The 23,605-nt window shown below is 39.9% G+C and overlaps 1 protein-coding gene and 1 non-coding gene across 2 annotated transcripts in view; both read left to right on the forward strand.

Annotated features, from left to right (window-relative positions):
- Positions 1-23,605, forward strand: part of CTNNA3 (catenin alpha 3) — a 516,687-nt gene that overhangs the window by 99,500 nt on the left and 393,582 nt on the right. The window lies entirely within an intron of this gene.
- Positions 18,614-18,716, forward strand: LOC120299660. The gene has a single exon (XR_005554459.1). It is a non-coding gene; the product is annotated as a U6 spliceosomal RNA (small nuclear RNA).

Raw genomic sequence — 23,605 nt, forward strand, 5'->3', positions numbered from 1 at the left:
ACACATCTTCCAACGCACCATTGTTGCTACTTTGTCATGCCGCTGCTTGTAGTCAGTCTGTGTGATCTTCTTGCAGCAGGTGGTCCACTGTTTCTTCAACTTCTTTGCATAGGCGGCACTTACTGTCTGTTGCTGTCTTCTCAATTTTGACTTTGTATGCATTTGTTGTTGTTGTTGTTATTATTATTATTAGTATTACTACTACTATACCAGTCTCCCAGTCATGTGATCACCATTTGTGATCTTCACTGTCAACTTCTGACAAACAAAATCAATGGGGAAGCCAGCAGGAGGTCTGACATGACATTGTGCTTATTGACATAGCAGGATTAGCTTAATAAAGGTGATCAAAAGTATCAAAATGTCATTCCTGAGAGGTGCAGTTATGTGACTTTGTGCTTTACAACTATGTTTCTTAGCAAAAGGAATTCCATTCCCAATGACTTTTGAAATATATCTGCTTTATTTATGCTCTTTACCAGTTCCTTCTTTTATATTCCAAGTTAAAATAACATTGCATAATTTACTCTTTAAGATAATCTCATCTTCAGGAATTCTGGGGATGAGCTTTCTTAGTCAAAACCACCCTTCTTAGAAACAGTGGACTCTGAGCGCATATCAGGGAAACTCCAGAGACTTACTGTATGCAACTCCATCATGTACTGATTATATAAATAGTCTGCCTTTGAATTTGTAAACAGAGTAAATAGTTTCATATTTGCTCATCAAGAATGTAATTGTGATGTGCTTTTTAACACTTTTGCCATAGGCTGAAAAAATAAATACCCTTCTTAGAAATAGCCTTCTGGTGATTAATGACCGTAACAAAGTTGTCAATAACAACAACAACAACATTAGTCAATTGCAAAAGGCAGCCTTACTAGGAACTGCTTCCATCCTGCGACGATATCTGTAATACCATCAAACATCCACATCTGCCTATCCCAGATCCTTGGTAAAGACTCGATAAGTAGACAAAATGCCAAATCCAGCCTGAACATCTGGTTGAATGTGCGATGATCAATAATAATAATAAAGTTTGAAGGAACCTTGGTGATCATCTAGTCCAACCCCCTGCTCAGGCAAGAGACCCTTATACCATTTCAGACAAATGGCTGTCCAGTCTCTTCTTTAAAACTTCCATTGTTGGAGCATTCACCGCTTCTGGAGGCAGGTTGTTCCATTGGTTAATTGTTCTAACTGTCAGGAAGTTTCTCCTTTGTTCTAGGTTGCTTCTCTCCTTGATTAGTTTCCATCCGTTGCTTCTTGTCCTGCCTTCAGGAGCTTTGGAGTATAGCTTGACTCCTTCTTCTTTATGGCAGCCCCTGAGGTATTGGAATACTGCTATCATGTCCTCCCTCATCCTTCTCTTCATTAAACTAGACATACCCAATTCCAGCAGCCGTTTCTTATATATTTTAGCCTCCAGACCTCTAATCACCTTTGTTGCTCTTCTCTGTACTCTTTCTAGAGTCTCATCAACTTTTTTACATCATGGTGACCAAAACTGGATGCAGTATTCCAAGTGTGGCCTTACCAAGGCATTGTTATTTGATTTGATTTAATTTGAGAAGCAGCATTCCCGCCTGTTTGAGAAACAGCACCCCAAGAATAAGAGTAACCCCCTTTCTATTTCCACTCTGGAAAGCTTTTAAGAATTGGCTATTCTCAAGGGGATGGAATTATTGTGAAGTGGGAATCCCCTGCTATGTATGTGCTGATGTTTATTAGTTTGGTGTAAAGCAGGGATTCTCAACCTTGGCAACTTTAAGACTTGTGGACTTCAACTCCCAGAATTCCTCAGCCAGCTTTGCTGGCTGAGGAATTCTGGGAGTTGAAGTCCACAAGTCTTAAAGTTGCCAAGGTTGAGAACCCCTGGTGTAAAGTTTAGTTCAATAGTAATTAGTTGTTTTGCTTGTATACATGTGTGAGGTGTTGTTTTTAACTCTTTTAAAGGAGAGGGGTTTGTGCATCTTCATGAATTAGGGCAGCAAATAAATCCTAATAAATAAATAAATAAATAAAAATAATGATAAACCAGTGGGCCAGATCATATATTGATTGTTGCTGCCTCTCATATCTTTGATCTATTAACATAATTAGAAGTTTTTACATAATGCTTTTTAGTAAAATAGGGAAGGTGTAACCCAGGTTACCATTCTTAATTCTCCTGTGCTGTTGGAAGATTCCTTATTAATGGTGAGGAGACTATTGGACAGTTAAGGTGCATTTTGACCAAAACGCCAATGGCCCAACAAAGCAAATTTTACTCTAAGTATGTTCATGCTGCTCTAGACAAGCTAGGAGCTTTGATCTGGAAACTCTCTTGAAAGCCCCCAAGTAGTACCGTATATGCTGGCATATAAGACGACATCCGGAAGCGCTAAACTCGGCGCCAAAGACAGGGATCGTCTTATATGCCGGAAATACTGGTAATTTCTGGCGTATAAGATGACGTTCTAGGAAGGCGGCTTGGCGATAAAGACGGGGTCGTCTTATACGCCGGGTTGCCTAATACGCCGGCATATACGGTAGTTCAACTGGAAGTGAATGTGCTATACTGGAGACGTGTGTCATGATAATATCGATATTGTTACAGGTCTAGATCTATACATGTCTATGTCCACAGAGACACACAAATATACACGTAGCGCAATTTCTCCTCTAGAAGAGGAACAGGTGAGCAGTTTCATTCTGTAAAAGTCAATTAATGGAAGTCAAGTTATGTTTATATAGGTGTTCAGATTGGTGCTAATTATAATAGCTATGAAAGATGTAAAACAAATTATGAATGTGAAAGCATTTGATAAACATATACATACTCCAGATCCCTTTCACTAGTATCAACATCAGCAATCTCTTTAAAATAGACCTGTCAAATTCGTGACATCACATGATGTCGCATGATGTATCAGAGCTTTTCCCCCGTTGCTGACAATGGGGTGGGCATGGTTTCCTGGTGATGTGTCCAGCCCGCGGGCCGGCAGTTTGACACCTCTGCTTTGAAACAATGTAGACTTATAGCACCTCATAGTATCTAGTTTGCTTTTTCTGGGTTCTCTCATTAGCCATAAAGCTCCACATAAGGCTGAGTGGGTAACAAATGGACATTTATTTATTTATTAATAAGATTTGTATGACTGCCCACAACAATCCATTGTGTCCATGGATGGCACTGAGAACCCATCAGAGTGGACAGAGCCACACTACTGACCCATTTTGATTTTTTTTTAGAAAAAATGGGGAAGAGTTTTATGGAGGTGATAACATCCAGTGAGGAGCTTAAGGCACTCATCCTATTTTTTAAACTCGGTTAATTTTAAGGGCATTTTTCACCCATGGGCAGGAAATATAAAAAGGTAAAATTGGGTTCTTAAAAATCCTTAACCTGAACAAACAAACATAAATAAACAAATGTTATTAGCAAACAATTTCAATGCTAGGCCCTCCTTGCCGTCCTTGGGCAAGACAGAAATGAGCTGAGCAATGTCCAGGTTGAAAAGCATTGCCCATCTTGGACAGTGATGGCATGTAATGTCACTTCTGTGGGGAACCCTTCAATTCTGCTTGCTCCGGTTTTAAGATCATCTGCATCAGTCATCTTGCTACCTGCTACAGTATATTATCCAGAGCAGGGGTCGTCAAACTTGGCCCTTTTATGACTTGTGGACTTCAACTCCCAGAATTCCTCAGCCAGCATGCCTGGCTGAGGAATTCTGGGAGTTGAAGTCCACAAGTCATAAAAGGGCCAAGTTTGAAGACCCCGGATCCAGAGCATCCAGATACATGCTTGAAGTTGCTATAATGGGATCAGCTTCTGCAGATACTTCCATGTGTAGTATGGGCATCTCTGCAATATAGTCCTATAAGTGTACAAAGCAGTCTCTTAGTCAACAGTTGCAAATGAATATGTGTCATTTGCTTGAGTGACATCATTTGATGTGGGGAGAGTTCTAGTTCTGGAATCCCGGAGCTGTGCTCCATTGAGAGAATGTTGTCTCATGGGGTTCCTCTAGACATCTGGGATGGCTGCTGTCAGAAAAGAACTCTGGCATTGATAGGCGTATACTTGTTTTCTTCTAAGCATTGATCTTATATGATAAGCTATATGATAGCTTCATTGATGATTAATAATATGATAATCACCAATTGTTTTCTGATATATTACAGTAGTTTTTCTCAACTTTTGGCAATTTTAAGATGCGGAGACTTCAATTCCCAAAATTCCCCAACCAACAATGCAACCAGCAAAATGAATTCTGGGAGTTGAAGGCCACATCTTCAAGTTGTAAAGGTTGAGAAACACTGTATTACGCCATTAATATCATTAGGTAAATCTTAGGTCAGTTAGCAATGATCTGCCTATCTTCAGTCATGTTTTCCATGTACTTCCTGTTGATAGTTCCTCAGTTTCCCCTGAGGCCAATGTTAAAATGTTTGATCTATAGCTGTCTTCTTTGTTTCAGAATTGATTCAGTTACAAAATAGGTTATGCTCACTGTCCTCCAGAAAGACTATTTACTGATGACAGATGGCTAATCTTATAGGGTAGTTCGAAGGAAATGTTCTCTGCAACGTAATTATAGAGAAACAGGGACTTCCCCAGTAAATAGCATTGTATAAATGCACTCTCACAAAATCTCCCTATGCCAACGGCACACTCCTATACTTCCAATAGCATCTGATACAAGATATGGGTTCATTTTTTAAAAAATAGTGGCACCACTTTAAAAGATAGATTCCTGTTCTGCTTCTGAGTCAGGGGCACAACTCACATGCTGTGAATAACTTTCTGCACTCATTGATGTTCTTTTTTCCCCCTTTCTGTCTCGTTTTTTTTCATCTGTCTATAAAGCTCCTTGGATATACCTGATCTACACACACTCATTCATGTTTATGGAACTGCTAAGGTGTGAAGTTGTACATTCTTATCTCAGCATTCCTGTGGAGACTGAGAATGAGCACAATGATATTTTCAATTGGATTAACATTTATGGTGTGCAGATCTTTTGACTATTGAGACAAATCTTCACTGAGCAATACAGTATGATAACGGCCTGTGGTTTTCCTAAGTCAGTGATGGCGAACCTATGGCATGGGTGCCAGAGGCGGCACTCAGAGCCCTCTCTGTGGGCATACCCACTGCCGCCAGCATTTCACGCAGGTCTATTAGGCTGCCCTGGCATCCGGAGCATGAGCCCCGCCCAGCACAAAGGAGGCAAATTGGCCAGCTAGCAAGCTCGAGTAGAGGTGGTAGAGCACGCCCCCATGTGCTTGCTGGCCTCTGTGCATGGGGTCCGCCCCTGCCTTGCCTTGCCTTGCCCTGCAGCAATGGCACCCCCGTCCTACCCCCTGCCTCACCCTGCAGGAAAAGCCTCCTGTCCACCGCCCCACCCACCAGAGATCCCTTGGATCTCTCCCAATCCTACCCAGCTCCCACAGGCGTCCCTCCCACGAGCAACATCGAGATGGCCATGCCCACCCCAGCCACACCCACCCAGTCTGCCATGACCACTGCAGCCACACCCACCCAGTGGGACATGCCCCCCTGCTCCCCGCCAAAGGCACCACAATGCTGATGCGGCCCTGGCACTTTGCGATAAATAAATGGGTTTTGGGTTGCGGTTTGGGCATCGGTCTCTAAAAGGTTCGCTATCACTGTTCTAAGTCATGCATGGAGCAGACATGTTCTGGTTATGGGGTACCAATGTGCCAGACATATGTTGAAAGAAAGAGCACAATTGGGGGTTTACTCCAGATATTTGGGTCCTGGCCAAGGACATAAGTGTCATGGAATGTCAACATAAAATATATGCTGTAAAAAATTAAGTATATCAAGTCTAACATTTCTAAAGAGTTTGGTGACTATTCCTGGTTTGACCCCAAGAATTCCAACTATAACTGGTATTTTAATCAATTTGTATATTTTTATACTACACTAGACAGGTAGTCCTCAACTTGCAACCATTTGTTTAGGAACTGTTCAAAGTTACTACAGCACTGAAAAAAAGTGAGTTATGACAGCATCCCTATGGTCACAATGATCTAAATCAGTGTTTCTCAACCTTGACAATTTTAAGGCATGTGGACTTCAACTCCCAGAATTCCACAGCCAGCAATGCTGGCTGTGGAATTCTGGGAGTTGAAGTCCACATGCCTTAAAATTGTCAAGGTTGAGAAACACTGATCTAAATTCAGACACTTGGCAACTGACTCATATTTATGACGGTTGCAGCAACCCAGGGTTATGTGATCACCTTTTGTGACTTTCTGACAACCAAAGCCAAAGGGGAAGCCAGATGCACTCAACAATCATGTTACTAGCTTAACAACTAAAATGATTCACTTAACAACGGTGTCAAGAAAGGTCATAAAGCGGGGCAAAACTCACTTAAGTGTCTCTCTCAGCAAGAAAAAAATTTGGACTCAATTTTGGTCATAAGTCAAGGACTATCTGTATCTCATGAGAGTTCAGATCTGATCTTGAAATCTAGATAAACCCCTGGTGCTAAACTAATTGTCCCCAATTAAGTCATGAGATGGTTGGTTGGTTGCTCGGTTTGCCTCCTTTTTTATTAAACTATTTTTGAGACTGATTTTGGGGTCAGGTTTCATTCTATAACAGGGTATAAAATTTATTTGTTCCAGCTGTACACCAATAAATCTGTTTTTATTATTGCTAAATTTGTGCAATGGGTTAAGATTAGAATAAAATGTATTTTGAACAGACAGGAGTATTACCTGTATTCACTCATTTGTTGTGTTAGATCAGGAGTCTTCAAACTTGGTCCTTTTATGACTTGTGGACTTCAACTCCCAGAATTCCTCAACCAGTGTGCCTGGCTGAGGAATTCTGGGAGTTGAAATCCACAAGTCATAAAAGGGCCAAGTTTGAAGACCTCTGTGTTAGCTGATGCACTAAACAGGGCTCTTTATAAAACAAGAATTTAATGGGATAAAAAGTGTACATGTTCAATTAAATTTAATCCCCCCCTTTTTAAAAAAATATAGTTTTCCATTTGCTATAATATATCTTGATTGAGAAAACTGGAGAACTGTTTATCTCTCGTGTGTGCTGCATTCTGCAGCTGCATTACATCTGTACTAGTTCCTGGGATAATCACCATTATTTGCCAAACTTATTTTTAGTCTGCGATGCTTCTTTAAATGCTTGTGCTACTATTTCCTCTCCCTTATTCTGATCATAAGCTTGCTACTCTGACTTTTCTTCATACACAACTTATTTGACTGCTGTGAATTCCCATCAAACCACTTATATTGTACTCCAGGCAGCCTTTAATACTACTCAAGGGTGTTTTCTAGACTGCAGTATGTTCCCTTTAGGACATGCACTTAAGGTATTTGGTGATCCACAGTCATCCACCACCACCCACACTCTGAGATATTTTGATTTAGGCCAGCTGTCAATCACAACAGGTGGCACTGGGTAAGGATCTTTAAACATCATGACAATTGTGTCTAGAGCAGGCATGTCAAACTGCCAGCCCACGGGCTGGATGCATCACGCTGAAACTGCGCCTATCCCATTGCCGGCAATGGGGAAAAAGTCCCAATACGTTGCGCAATGTCACGTTACGTCGTGAGTTTGACATGCCTGGTCTAGAGTATCACAAGGGTCTATAGTTGCATCTGTTGTCCAGTATTGTTCTCTGTTGTTATAAAGCTGCTATAAGTTGTCAGAATGAGAAAGACCTAGCTCTGTTTTTCTATGATATATAACATGAGAAATGAGGCAAGTTTTTCATTCATATTGAAATACAATGATGGGCTGGTTAGGTATTATGAAATTAGTATGAATGTTGCTGAGATTGAGAATCTATGAGTGAATATGTCTTGGGTCTAGAAAGTAGATAGTCTACTTGTCACAGAGGTGGAGATCTTTTGAAAGTTCAAGTTGTTGAAATTGTAAATATCAAAGTTCTAACTTACATAGTCTGTAAGAAGCATAAAACATGGCTTAGCAGAAGCCATGTTTCACAGCCTTGGCCCTCTTGATGGGCTGCACTGGGTGCTGTCTATTTAGTGCAGCGGGAGGATTTAATTCTCATTAACATAGGTGAACTAATAGAAGGCATTCAAGTTACAGAAACCTTGGGGCTGTGATGGGATGGGATGACCATGCAATATTGGAATTCAACATTATGCAAGCAGAAACAATAGAACAAAGTCAAACTAGAGTTTTGGATTTCAAGAGAGCTGACTTCAATAAATTTAGAGACAGTTTGAGAAGGATTCCCTGGATGAGAATCTTCAAGGGAAAAATAACCCAAGAAGCTTGGAAAACTTTGAAAAGTGAGATTATAAAAGCTCAGTCTAGCACAATTCCAGTGAAAAAGAAAAATAAGAAATCTCAAAAGAAACCAGCATGGCTCCACAAAGAACTGTCTGATAACCTGAAAGACAAAAAGGATAAGTATAAAAAGGGGAAAGAGGGAACATAACTAAGGCAAAATATCAGCAAATAGCCCAAACCTGCAAAGATGAAGTCAGGAAAGCTAAGGCTCAAAATAAACTAAGGTTTGCAACAATAGTCAAAAATAACAACAAAAAAGCTCCTTTCTACATGTAAAAAACAAGAAAAAAGTCAAGGAAATGATTGGTCCATTAATGGGAGAAAATAGCCACAGGGAGAAAGCAGAAATGCTTAACTCATTTTTTGCATCTATCTTTACACAAAAGGAAAAAATAATCCAATTTATAAAAAAAAACCCTGTAAAATGCAGATTAGGAATGCAAGTCAAAATTAGCAAGAAAATGATAAGAGAACATCTATCTAGTCTAGATGAGTTCAAATCATCAGGACCAGATGGATTACACCCCAAGATTCTGAAGGATCTCAGTATCACTGACCCATAGTTGTCAAAGATCCTGGAGCACCAGGGAACTATCAGATGACTGGAAAAAGGTTGATGTAGTTTCCATCTTCAAATAAGGAAAAAAATAGGAAACTACAGACCTATCAGCCTAATATTAATACCTGAGAAAATTCTGGAAAAGATAATCAAGCAATGAATCTGTGAACACCTAGAGGTTAATGAAATCATAACCAGAAGCCAACATGGGTTTGTCAAAAACAACATGCCAGACAAATCTTATTGCATTCTTTGACAAAGTGTCAAAATTACTGGACCAGAGAAATGTTCTGGATATAATTTATTTGGTCTTCAGTAATATATTTGATAAAGTAGACTACAACCTACTTCTTGTTAAGATAGAAAAATGTGGTTTAGACAGCATCACCACCAGGTGAATTCGTAACTGGCTGATCAACCACACTCAACGTTTAATCCTTAATAAAATTGCATTTACACGGAGGGATGTATACAATGGGGTAACCAAGGCTCTCTCTTAGACCAAGTACTCTTCAGTATCTTCATCAATGATTTAGACCAGGGGTGTCAAACATCATGAGGAAATTGCGCCCACCCTGTTGCCGGCAATGGGGAAAAAGGTCTGATACATTGCGTGATGCCACGTGACATCGCAAGTTTGACATGTCTGATTTAGATGAAGGGGAACTTGTATACAACCTCAAGCTGGCAGGAATAGCCAAAACTCCAGAAGACAGGCTCAAGATATAGAAGGATCTTGAAAGACTTGAACACTGGGACTATCTAACAAAATGAAATTCAATGGTGAGAAAGTAAGGTTCTACATTTAGGCAAAAAAACCCAAATGTACAGGTATAGTATAGGTAGTAGTAATTGTGAAAGGGATCTCGGAGTCCTAGTGGATAATAACTAAATATGAGCCAGCAATATGCTGCAGCTGCCAAAAAAGCCAACACAGTCCTCAGCTACTTTAACAGAGGAATATGGTGCAGTGTTAGTACCATAAGACTCTGGAAAGAGTGCATGGAAGAGCAACAAAGACTGGAGGCTAAAACATACAAAGAACTGTTGCAGGAATTGAGTATGTCTAGTTTAATGAAAAGAAGGACTAAGGGTGAAATGATAACAGTGTTCCAATAGGGGCTTCCACAAAGAAAGGGGGTCAACCTATTCTCCAAAGCACCTGAAAGCAGGACAAGAAGCAATGGATGGAACCTAATCAAGGAGAGAACCAACCTAGAACTAAGGAGAAATATACTGACAGTTAGTCAATGGAACGACTTGCCCCCAGAGGTTGTGGGTGCATTGGAGGATTTTAAGAAGAAATTGGACAACCATTTGTTTGAAATGGTATAGGTTTTCTGCCTGAGCAGGGGATTGGACTAGAAGACCTCCAAGGTCCCTTCTAGTTCTGTTATTCTGTTATTCATGCACTCATTTTAAGGAGGCCTGTGATAATATCTCTAGAAATATATTATGGGAGAAGTTCAGAGAGACACTTGATTAATAGCTGCTTACTCTTATCTCCAAGATGTACAAAAGCACTAATCATATTATAAGATGAAAACTGTCAGGCAGTTCTTTGACTTGGTCTCTAGGATGTGTTTGGGGGGGTTGTATTTGTTTTGGATAGCTGTCAAGGCTTCTTTGATTGGCACTTGGGTGAAGAGGGATATGACATCGAAGCTCACGAGTAGGTAGCTGGGCTGTAAATTTTGTTTCTTTATGATCTCTAAGAAATGGAATGAGTTTTTTACGTGTGAGGTGATGGATTCTGCATAGGGTTGTAGTTGTTTAGTGAGAAATTTGGATAGGTTTTGTAGAGGTGAGCCTATGGAGCTGACTATGGGTCTAAGTGGGGTTCCTTCTTTGTGTATCTTGGGGAGACCATAGAGCTTAGGGCATCTGGATGATTTCTCTCTGGGAATGATTCTTTGCTGGATCTCTTCACTAATGGGGGAGGCTTTTATTTTGGATCTGGTGGTTTTTTCCAGGTAGGTGGTGGGATCTGTGTTTAGGGGTTTGTATGTAGAGTCTTGGAGTAGGTTGGTTAAATCACCAGATCTGGTTTAACCAACCTAAATCTGGTTGGTTAAACCACATCCTAGATCTGACCAACCACTGCCTATCCAACACATACTTCATCTATAACGGACAAAAATACAAACAAATAGAAGGAGCACCCATGGGATCACCCCTCTCACCTGTCATTGCAAACCTCTACATGAAACACTTTGAAACCCAAGCTCTAGAAAAATCTGAACACAAACCCAAACTCTGGCTCAGATACGTAGACGACACCTTCATAATCTGGCCACATGGGAAAGAAAAACTGGACAACTTCCTCATACACCTCAACAGCCTACACCCCAAAATGCAGTTCACCATGGAAACAGAAGCTAATAACCAACTTCCGTTCCTGGATGTCTTAGTCTACAAGAAATCCAATGGCTCCCTAGGACACACCATCTACCAGAAGAAAACTCGTACAAACCGCTATCTGCACGCTCTCTCACACCACCACCCAGCACAGATCAACTCCGTAGCCAAGACACTCATCTCTAGAACAAAACACTTAGCTGATGAACAACACCTAAAAACCGAACTACACACTCTCACTAATGTACTTACATCCAATGGATTCCAAAGAAATAAGATTACCAAACTAATCCAAAAAGAAACCCCCACTAAAACCCAAGACAGAGAACAAGAAAACGGCAAAGCCCTCCTCCCTTACATAAAAGGCACCACAGACAGAATCAGTAAGATCCTCCACAAACACAACATTAAGACAGCATTCTGCACTAACAGAAAAATATCCACCATCCTAAGAAACCCCAAAGATAAAATTGAATTAGAAAATTAAGGAGTATACGAAATCCCATGCACCACTTGTCCCAGCACATACATTGGAAAAAACCAACAGAAGAATAAGTGCACGCATTGAAGAACATAAGAACTCAGTCAAAAAAGAGGAACCAACTTCTTCCCTGGTCCAACACCTTAAAATCACAGGACATGAAATTGACTTTAAAAAGACCAGAACTATAGCCAAAACTGAACACTTTAATAACAGAATAATCAGAGAAGCCATCGAGATAGAAAAACGCCCACACAGCATGAACAAATGAGATGATACCTCCCGCCTACCAGACATTTGGAAACACGCCCTTATTGACAAACGAGTCCCTAACACGAAGAATGACACCAGACCCACACTCACAAAAGCCACACAGGATGTCACCACCACACGTCCACGCAAAAAGCAAACCCAAACCCACACCGATGATGAGGCACGACCACAAACCAGAAGCCAGACCACAGCTGCATCATTAGCCACTTTAAACCCCTCCAATCCATACATGAAGCAACTTGACACCCACCATGAAGATGAGGCATGACCACGAATGCGAAGCCAAACAATAGCAATGCAGCTCACCATCTCACATCCCCATGCAACTCAGACTAACCTGAGCAAACAAATCCCCCACCCAAACAGAACACTCCCTCATCCAATCAGAGCACAGCCAGCCCCCCATCCAATCAGAACACAGCCAACCCCCCTTCCAATCAGAGCACAGCCAAGCTCCTAACCAATCAGAACACACCTCCATCCAATCAGAACACAGCCAAGCTCTCATCCAATCAGTTCATACCCCCACTGACAGTTAAAAGGAAGAAACACATTGCTCCTAGAAGCACGAAGCCGAAAACACCAGCCTGAAGATGACGAATGAGACTTCATCGAAACGTCGCCAAGACACTTCCAATTTGACGCAGGAGAAAACCCGAATAACCAAAGACCTACATACATACACACATACATACATACATATATACATACATACATACATACATACATACATACATACATACATACATACATACATATATATATATATATATATATATATATATATATATAATGGAATGATTTTATCAGACATTAGTAGGTGTAAAGCAATGGTGGGATTCAAATATGTGAACAACCGGTTCTCTGTGTGGATGCTGCTTCCAGAAGTCCATTCTGGGCCTGGGCAACAAAAAATTAGCTACCGGTTCTACTGAACCAGTGCGAACTGGCTGAATCCCACCACTGGTGTAAAGGGTCCTTGATCTTCCTCCACAAGGTGCAGCAGCTGCTATTAAACTGAAATAAATATGGTGTTTTCAAAAATATCTAAAAGTCTGAACTGGATTATTAAAGGGCAGATGTTTGAGCAGATGGTCTGTTTTTGTTATCTTTGGATGATTTTCGTTTCATTTACATTCATTGGGAATTGTAAAACTCGCTTCTTTGTGCAACCCAGAAGACAGAAGGAAATATTCTATGTTTTAACTGCCTTCAATTTCCTTGTGGTCAAATCCATTACCCAACTTGAGTAGAAATAAGGAAATCAGAAAGGCATATTTGTCATATCATCTGAGTTTTGTCCAGAAGGGAGATACTCTACTTCCACCTGGTTGCTAGGTGAGCTGATCCTAACAGTCACTCAAAATAGGTACACTGTGCTCAGTCTGGTAAGCTTCCATAGTGGAAACAGCCTCAGAGACAAACACAAATGAACTATCCTTCAGAACATAACTATCCAACATTGAAATATGGCTGATATTACATAAAGCTAAATTCTAAAGCTAAACAGCTAAAGCTGAATTCCCTCTTTTCATAAGACTTGTCCTCTTGACATTAATGGATTCCTTTCATAATCACAGAGGGCAGAGCAGAAACTCCTGCTATGTGGGCTGTCTCGCCATATACTTCTAGATATAGAACAACAGATATGCTGTTTATTTTAATGTTTTTAATTTTAGTATAGTGTTAGATCCTCCCATGCTATGTAGCATATTGGGCAGCAAGCGATCTGCAGTATTTTTGGTTTGGGGTGAGTACTTCAGCGTCTTCCTATATCAGTGGTTCCCAAACTTTTCTATACCCCACACCCCTACAATGCTTCTGATATATTCCCGCACCCCTTACAAAAGTTCGAAATAACGGCAACGAATTATGCATATAATTTTGAAATTTCTAAACCCAAGTTTTTGCACCCCCTGGAATATCATCTCGCATCCCCAGGGGGTGCGAGCACCCCCGGTTGGGAGCCCCTATCCTATATGATGCTTAAAGTTGTCTATGAATGTTCTTTGCCATGTATTTCGAGAATGTCCTCTTGGTCATTTGGCATTGCAGTGTGTGTGTGTGTGTGTGTGTGTGTGTGTGTGTGTGTGTGTGTATGTGTGTGTATGTGTGTGTCCATCTCATTGCCATCTTGGGAATTCGATTGTTCTCCTTACAGAGTATATGAACCAGCAAGTTTAAGTCTTCTGCCTGTGACAATGTTATGTAATGGTTTTAATGCTTTAATGTTTTTATGCTGTAAGCTGCTCAGTCATTAAATATGAGATAGGCGGCAAATAAATTTAATAAATAAATAATGCTGAATCCGATTTGCAGATATTAATTGATAAGTTCAGTTTCTCTGGCTAGTCTGCTTATCCATGACTCAAGGTAACTTACATGAGCATCCTGGAAGCCCCAGGTAGACATCTGATAGTTGGAAATCTTTAATCAACCTCAAAATATCAAATGTATTGAGGAATATCTATCCCACTTTAATATTTTTCCTGCAGCAACCCTTGAGGGTAGATGTAAGAGGGCTTAATGATAATGAAAGACTGTTCTTGTGGGAAAGATGTATTAGAAACATAGACCATTGTCCTCTGTGTTATCATGCAGAGCACTCTGAGTGCCCTAAGTATGAAAAACTCAAATAGTTCCAAGCAATACTTCAGTAGAATGCCTATTTGCAGACAGTGCATAAAATCAAGCGGCAAGAGAAGTTTTATCTATAGTGGAGTTATTAGAAGAGCAGATATAATCGCAAGACAGACTCAACGAAGCAAATTGGGATCAAAGAAAAAGGAATTGAAACAAGAGGATAAGTGGCAAGGAGAGTTTTAGTTTAGTGTATTATGTTATTATCCCAGGAACAGCTGGTTCGTGCCTGGTATGCTATCGTCCAATGAATCACACACCAAGAATGGAGATAGGAACAACCTTATTCTGTGCAGAATAGGGCACCTGGGAATTTTTCTCCAAAGCAGGTGTGCCCCCCCTCCCATCAAGTCCCAACACTCTTTACACTCATGGTCTCAAGCAAGCATCATGTGCTCTTCGAGGTTAACAAAATAAGCAGATGTCTCCCTAATAAGCATTTCTTATCCGTAAAATAAGCAGTTCCTCAGATCTGATAAGTACCATGTGGCCAGCAAAAAGCAAGCTTAAATCAGTCAAATCTGTTGTCTTTCACCCCTACTTGTTATCATCTCCTGTATCAGCTTTGCTGTAATACAGACAGTCAAGGCAGGGTTACTTAGATGCCAGGGCAACGTAGTGGTTTTATTTCTAAATTTATCACTTTAGATGGGTAGATGGTTTGCAATGATAGGCAATGAGAATCGTGCTTGTTACTGTGCCAGCGTTTCTCAAAGGGGTGGGCAAAGTCACACAAAGTATTAAAATGGCTGAAAGGTACCCCATGGCTAAACACTGGCTCATTAGACAGGAAAAGGGGCAGGTCCCCACTGGAATTCCACAGGAAGAAAGGGAGATGACCAAGGAAGCTGACTGATCTGAAGGAATGTGGGGTGAGCGAGGAGGGGTGGGAAGGCTCTTTCCTTCAGAATTCTTGATTACAACTGGTGTGTCTTGAGAGCTGGTGATTGCTCATTGTAGCTGATTGATTAGTCACATCCTGCTGAGGAAGCAGAGACTAATGGAGGAATAAAAGACAGGTAGGTTTTGAAGTGAGAGCTCACTGACTGAACAAACAGAGCTAACGGGAGTTCGCCAGGGAAATTTAAGAAACCCTAATAAGCTTTCACTTTCATTGTTTCTGAAACTTTTTACAATTGCATACTCCACTAAATAAATGTGGAGACCACTCAAATAAAGAACCGCCCCTCCTACATTTTCACAGGCTCGTATCTATTTGAAATGTCCCCCAATATTTGATGCTGTATTTACCGTGTTTCCCTGAAAATAAGACCCGGTCTTATTATTATTTTTTGCCTCCAAAAGAGGCACCATATCTTATTTTTGGGGGGTGTCATTTCCATGGTCTCACCTCAGGGTGGCAGCACTGACAGCCCTGCCCAGCTGGCCCACTTCTTCTGTGGCCAAAGGAAATGCCTCTGCAGCTGAGAATAGAGTTCCGGATTAATGCGCACGGTGTCCCCCCCCCCCTTCCCTGGCCTGCATTTCACCATCACAGATAGAATCTGTGACTTGGTTCTCATCTGCAGAGACCTTTCTGGAAGGCCTCTGATGGCGAAATGGAGGCTGGGGGGGGGCACTGCAGAAGAAGTGGGCCAGCAAGGCAGGTGTCAATTCATGGGAGGCCTGGCTGCAATGGTAAGCAGGTGTGGGGTGCATGGGGCAGTTGCACTCCTCCACCCCCACCCTACTTTGATTTTTAGGCATGCACTTTGTCCCAAAACTAGGGCTTATTTTGAGGGTAGTGGGCTTATATTAGGCTCACTTGCCCCCAAATCAAGCAAGGGCTTATTTTGGGGGTAGGTCTTACTTTTGGGGAAACATGGTATCTGGCAGTAAGATTTCCCATGATAGACACTTTGGTGTAGTAGTTAAAGCATCAGACTGGGAACCAGGTGACCACCCTGAATTCTAGGCACGAAGCCAGGTGGATGATTTCTCTGAGGCCTAGGAAGGAGGCAATTGCAAACCACTTCTGAAAAACCTTGGCAAGAAAACTGCAGGGATTTGTCCAGGCAGTCTATGAGAATTAGACATGTTTGAACAGAAAGGAAATAAAAGATTTCCCATGCCTTCTGGAAATATGGTCTGCCTTCACTATTCTATTTTCAGCATAGTAAAGAAAATCTTCCCATTGTTTGGGGAAAATCCTAGTCCAGTGATAGTGAACCTTTTAGAGACCGAGTGCCCAAAACCCACCCCGCCTCTGGCACGCCTCCGCTCTGCCCATCCACCCCCGCCCTGCTCTGCCCTCACCCTGCCCACCTTCAGGGCCATCTGCAGCCTGCTGCAGATTGCCCAGGCAGCCCTGCAGCACCATGGTGGCCACACCCTCTTCCCGTGCCCCGCAGCATCATCTGCTGCCCAGCTGCCATGTGCTTGGCTGCACTGCTCCACGCGGGCCACACCAGGGGGTGACTCTCCTCTGGGGGGCTACTGGTGAGGAGAGGGCTGTGGGGGGAGGCAGGGCTGGGGTGACAGCGTGCGTGCCCACAGAAAGGGCTCTGAGTGCCACCTCTGGCACTCGTGCCATAGGTTCGCCATCACTGTCCTAGTCTTTTCAAATAAATATGGTAAATCTCAGATTTCTGACCTTTCCCATCACAAAATATTATTCCACTCAACATCTCTGGTTTTGCCTTGTGGAATCTAGACTAGCAAGGCTGATGTCAGCCTTCCCAGCCAGGCCATACAGGAAACACAATCAGATGTGTTAATGCTACTTAATTGTAAGGCTACTTTAAAAAGTCTTAAAAGTCTCCCACTGTGTCCTTAACAGCTTGAGAAGTTAGGGAAGTCCCCCTTTCTTTCTCTGCCTCTTATGCAGCTATGAGCTTTTTATCTGACTTTTCTCTAGGCTGTATCTCTTCATCCTGTTTCTCACGATCTTTCTCACAGGCCATGACATTCGCCTCTGATCTTCTTTTACAGTTGTTCTTCACTGCTTCTACTTCGTCTCTAGATGTCCTTGCTTTTGGGAGACTCTTAGGGAGAGGCTACTCTATCTCATCATCCCCTCTAGTCACTTTGTATTGTACAGTTTGACTAGGCTCTTGTGTGTACCAACATACTGAGAAAAATTCCCAGTATGTTCTCATAATTAAACAAGTCATCAGATATTAGAAACTTGGTGTTTTCAGCTGCTGTTTCCAATTAGTAATTTGGAAATTACTAATGGTTTTCAGTGATTTCTGCACATCAAAGACTTTCATGGAAAAAAATGTGCTATCTTTTGTTCAATATTTGAATTACAGTGCCATTTTTTATATAAAATACAGAGCAAATGTGTACCTTCTCAATAATATAAACAGACATGTCAAACTCGTGACGTCACATGACGTCGCGCAACGTATCGGGACGGTTTCGCCATTGCTGGCAATGGGGTGGGCACGGCTTCCGGATGACGCGTCCGGACCATGGGCCAGCAGTTTGATACCCCTGATATAAACCATAAACAAAATTGAAAGTTTACTAATTCAGCCATAAATTTCAGCCTGCTGCTGTAAAGAATTGCACTTGTCTAAAGAATGAATTTTTGTCATTCATTTCCACTGTAATTTTTTAAGATATCCCACCTCGTATCTCTAGGAATGCAGAATTCACTTAAATATTCTGGTATGCTACTTCAGAAATTTCTTCATGGATATTGATTCTATTACACAGAGCTTTGCTTATTCCTAGATTTCCAGTACTAGTAGAAAAAAGAATTACCTTTCCTTTGATAAATGTTTGCATATTGAAAATTCCGTCTGAGCATCTGTCTTTTAAATGCACGACTCTACAGATTGCTGTAAACTGTTCTGAGGGATTTAAATAAAACTCCCAAAATGATGGGTGCTTTCCAGGGTGGTCCCGAGCACATTGCTTAGTCATGGATCCTGTTGAAGATCAGCAATGAGGTGAACCCACTCAGAGGGGCAGAGCAGAGGCTTGTACTCCAATAATGAAGGCAGATTTAGTTCAGTCAAGCGTCAGATCCATTACACGGTTGGGTGGCAGCAAATATGCTAAGACTAGAATGATATAGAGAAGATTAGCATGGTCCCTTGGCAAGGCCTTTGCCATGAAGAAAAATAAATTAACACATTTTACAGTACATGTTGTGTTTGATAGTGGTATGCAAACGTATTTCTATGTAGACATGGTGATGTGTCTGTTTTGCTGGATATACAGAGCATTATTCTCTATTGTGAGCGGGTGAATAGACCTGAGGTTTTCTTAGTGTTCTCCCATAACAATGCTTGTCTGTGATCAGAAAACAAGCATAACTGTGAACGATTTGTGAGAATCGCATTTTATCCCAGCTAATACCTAACATGATGTGTTAGGTTTTTATCTTTCCTTTCTGGAAAGAAATCTAATTAAAAGTAGTACTGTAGCCATCTCCATTTGCAGAAACATATGTTCTGGCCCTCTTGATCACTTGATTAAAATTCTGTCCTCTCATTCGGTCTGTATAGATGACTTAAAAGCTCATTTAATGCTTCTTTACTGTATTAAATACAGAAAAAAAGGGGGAGGGGAAACCACTGCACTTCTACCATCTTAAGAGGCTGTGTGTCTGATAATTAGACATTGATCCAAACCAGAGTTTCTTAATTTTGGCAACATTAAGATATGTGGACTTCAACTTCCCAAAGTCTCCAGCCAGGGAGAGTTAAACTTACCAAGGTTTATCAAAGGAAGAATATATACATACATTTCTAAGTGTGTTCTGTTTGAATGACATTCCAGACTTTGTTGAAAACTCTGCAAGAAGGCTTCCCTGGCCCAGCCCCTCCTAAGGTTACTGTTAGTGACCTCTGCAGCAATGAGCATTGTGTGTTGCAATGCATGCTCCACCCCTTTTGTATACAGGTCTGTAGCTCTCCACATTTTTTAGGACTGCAGTTTTCATTATCTTTCACCATTAGTTGATCTGATTATGGCTCAAAGTAGCCACCATGTTACAACAAAAGCAAAAATGATGGAAAACTATCTATCTATCTATCTATCTATCTATCTATCTATCTATCTATCTATCTATCTATCTATCTATCTATCTTTCTTTCTTTCTTTCTTTCTTTCTTTCTTTCTTTCTTTCTTTCTTTCTTTCTTTCTTTCTTTCTTTCTTTCTTTCCATTTCCAGTCTTTATTTTGTATGACTGAAGGCTGCGTTCATAATGCTCTCTTCCAGTATTCCCCAAAACAAACCTTCAAGATAGGTTGGGTTGAGAGAGAATTGTTGGCTCAAAGTCACTCAGGATGTCTCAGGGAGGACTAGAAGTCCCTGTCTCCCTGCTCCCTGCTCCTGGTTCCTATCTTGCAAGATTCTGGGGCTAACTCTGCAGAGATCAAGGAGAAGATAATAAGCAGCATTGGTGTTCTTAAAATACAATCTAGATTTGCACATCATCATGAGGACAAAAAGAGAATAAATCTGCATAGAACCCAACCTTTTTGTACATCCTCTGCAGATACTACCAGGTATGAGGGAGGTTTGAGAGCTCTATTTTCCTTTTGCATCATGGTTTAAACTGGGTGAACTGCACAGTTTTTTCCGACAGAGTCTACTTACAAATGGAGGACTGTTCTTTGCAACCTCTCAGGGGAAACAACCTCAGAAAACAGAGAGTGCTTGCACTTAAAGCGGTATATAAGTCTCATAAATAAATAAATGGGGGTGAAGCCAATGGTGGGATTCAGATATGTGAACAACCAGTTCTCTGTGTGGATGCTGCTTCCGAAGTCTGTTCTGGGCCTGGGCAACAAAGAATTAGCTACAGGTTCTGCCTAACTGGTGCGAACTGGCTGAATCCCACCACTGGGTGAAGCCTTCATCTCCTTCGTTAGCAGGTCAGGTTTGCTGTATGCTCAGAAACCATGTTTGCTAGTCTGAATTAATGGGATATTATTTTTGGGGGTAAATAATGGCATCTCCTAGAATTGGAGGTTTGAATATAATTTAAATATGGTTGCTAGGTACTCAAAAGGAGTACATTTTGATTACAAGTTCAGTTCTCTCAATGCTCATTCTTGTGTTGTCAACATGACAGTATCTGTCAGTAAAAAAAAAAAAGAGAACAAAAACTCAAGCAACTTTCGATAAAGAACCGATCCCCCCCCCAGGAGTGAAGTGTGGATTGAACATTGGCAATGGGTAAAGAATTCTGGCTGACAGTTGAGGGAGAAATAGATAATGGGAAAGAGAAAGATGACGAATGAGTGGGATTGGCTGAGACCCTGAACAGGGCAGTGTAGATTTTGTGGATGTTTCTGCTTCTCTATTTTAGTTAGGTAAGGGAAACTGAATTTTACAATTGTCTATTTAGTCAGAACTTTCAATAAAAGTCCAACACCACAGATTTATGGATATTGCCAAATTCATTACTAGTTGGTTGCAATTAATACATATTTAAGGGAAATATACATGTTGAATTTTTAGATTTTAGATTTTCGACCATTTGAAAAAAACTCAGTGCCTGAACACAGGTGTTATATAAGCATGGACTTTACTCAAATTTTCTTTAGATTTCGTTGAGTCTTTCATTCTCATATGAAATATCTTTTTAATTTGAGCATTTTTAGAAATATAGATTTTTAATGATAAAACTTGCTGAAGGACTGTTGAAATCAAAGGTACAAATTTGTCCTCAAGTCTTTTGTTAAGTTTTTAAATCAGGTTTGACTCATAATGAGGCAAATGAAGCCTTAAAATATACATTGGAGTTGTTCTAATCTGCTGCAATGCATCTTCCTGAATTTGTTCATTTTTGTATTCAGAATTTTTAAAGGTATGAATTACTCTGTAAGAAAAGCTCTTCTGCGACGTAAGTGCTCATTAAAGTTGATGCAAATTATATATGATTATTTCTATAAAGAGGCAAGTCAACTGAATTCATGACAAGAGAAGAGGGAGGAAAATAAAATAAAAATCTCTGTTATTTAAAGATTGTTTACACCTAATTATCTCTTTCACATGTGTTACAAAATAGAATCAAAATCATGAATAAACAAAGAACAGCATAGCAACATTTGTATATGGTGAATTGGTAAATCTTTCAATACCTTATGAATGTATAGTGTTAAATTCTTGATTAATACGATACTTCATGTTTCTCCAGTAATAAATATCATTATATTGAAATAATATTTTGTGGCCTTGCCAACACTGTTAATTTCCTCTGAAATGGGTAACCTGAATTGCTATTGTGGGAGACCAATGATTTTGTCTAAAAACTGGAAGGCTCTTTGATTCTCTCTGGACCAAGTGAGGAGGTGAGATTACCCAAGCTGTATTCTTTCTGCTGCTCATGAGGATATTGCAAAGTGGTGGTCTCCAGAAGGTAGGAGAAACAGGAGTTAAGGGAATTTGTCATGTTGCCCCAGCTGCAACTGAAATCCTCCAGACATTTAATTCACACTTCCTTTGCTAACACTTTTGGAAATTGCTATAAATTGCTTTAAAAAAGTTAAACATCTTTAAAATAACAAGGCTGGAAACACCAGTTGAATGCCATCAATCCTTAATATAAAGCTATATCTTATAAACTTTAAGAATTTAAAATAAACAGCAAAAAGCAAGACAAAGTTTTGGCTACAGATTTTTTTTAAAATATATTTTATTAATTTTTTAACATAATCACCTTAATATTTGGTAAACAGTGTTGTCTGGGTTTATATTAAATACAATAAATAACAATTAATTTCTATAATTCCAAAATCCACATAGTAGCTTTCCTTGATTTTCTCTTCTTCCAATAATATTCTCTTTTATCACCCTTAAATTAGTACATTTCTTAGTATTTTGATAGATAACAATTGAATATAAATATTTTCCTAGTATTTCTACAAGTAACAACCACATCAATATAAAGCTTCTTTTCTAATTGATCATCTTAATTACCTTGTCATAAATCCTGTTTTCAAAGTTCTTATTTACATTTGTTTTCCCCACAATGTTCAAGTAAGTATTTAAATCTTTTTCCTCATACAAGCCATCCCAACAATTTTATATTTCTCGTATCTTAAAGCAAAAACAAAAAAAAAGAAGAAAAAAGAAGGAAATAGTATACTACTTGAGAAACATGTCCCTCTTAAGCTAAAATACATTTATATCCAAAATTGTTTTATTCTTAACTATATTGAAACAAATGTTTAATCTTTAAATATTTCATCTAATAAATCCAATCATCTCATCTTTTAAATGTATTCAAAACATTCTTATCAATTGAAATTTTCTCAAAATCAATTACACTTAAATATCTAAAATATTTCCCTCATATAAACCATTCCAATATTTTTATATTTTTCATATATAAAAAATACTATATTATTTGAGGAGTCCATCCCTCTTAAACTAAAATTCATTTATATCCAGAATTTTCTATTTCTTTAACCATATTCAAAGGTGTTTAATCTTTAGATATTCCATCTGATAAATCCCATCATCTAATTTCTTAATTCTAACTTTAGCCCTTTTTTTTTGCCAAACATATTTCCTAATCAGTATGCTCCGCTGGACCAGAATGTCTTCCCATAGTCTTGTAGATGTTGTTGTAGGTACAAGAAATAGGTCAAATAAGATGTTTTTGTAGGAATGTTTTGTCTCTTCATATTCATTGAAAATCTTCTTCTTTCTTTCTCTCTTAATTTCTCTTATCATTTTTGTCTCTGAAGTTCTTGTAGTTCTCCTGACAGCTCTATAAATCATTTTGTCGAATCTTTTTTCTTGTCCTCAGACTGATTTTGCAATCTTGAAGTGTTTAGGCCCATTTAGGGTCTCCAAACAGAAAAAAATTGGCTGTAGGGTGCAGAGCCCCGCAATCCCTTGGCTGCTCTGCTACAGCACAAAACTGGATGCCTCATCTACAGAAATTTTTAAATAGACCAAGGGCTCAGAAAATATTGAAATATTAGATTTTGAATATATAGACTGAAATTATTTTTGAAGAATAAGTGCAATTTTATGGAAAAGAAAACATATTTTTGATATTGGAGA

This window comes from Crotalus tigris, unplaced genomic scaffold (assembly GCF_016545835.1).
Source record: "Crotalus tigris isolate CLP2741 ecotype Arizona unplaced genomic scaffold, ASM1654583v1 scf7180000024304.1987388, whole genome shotgun sequence".
NCBI lineage: Eukaryota > Metazoa > Chordata > Lepidosauria > Squamata > Viperidae > Crotalus > Crotalus tigris.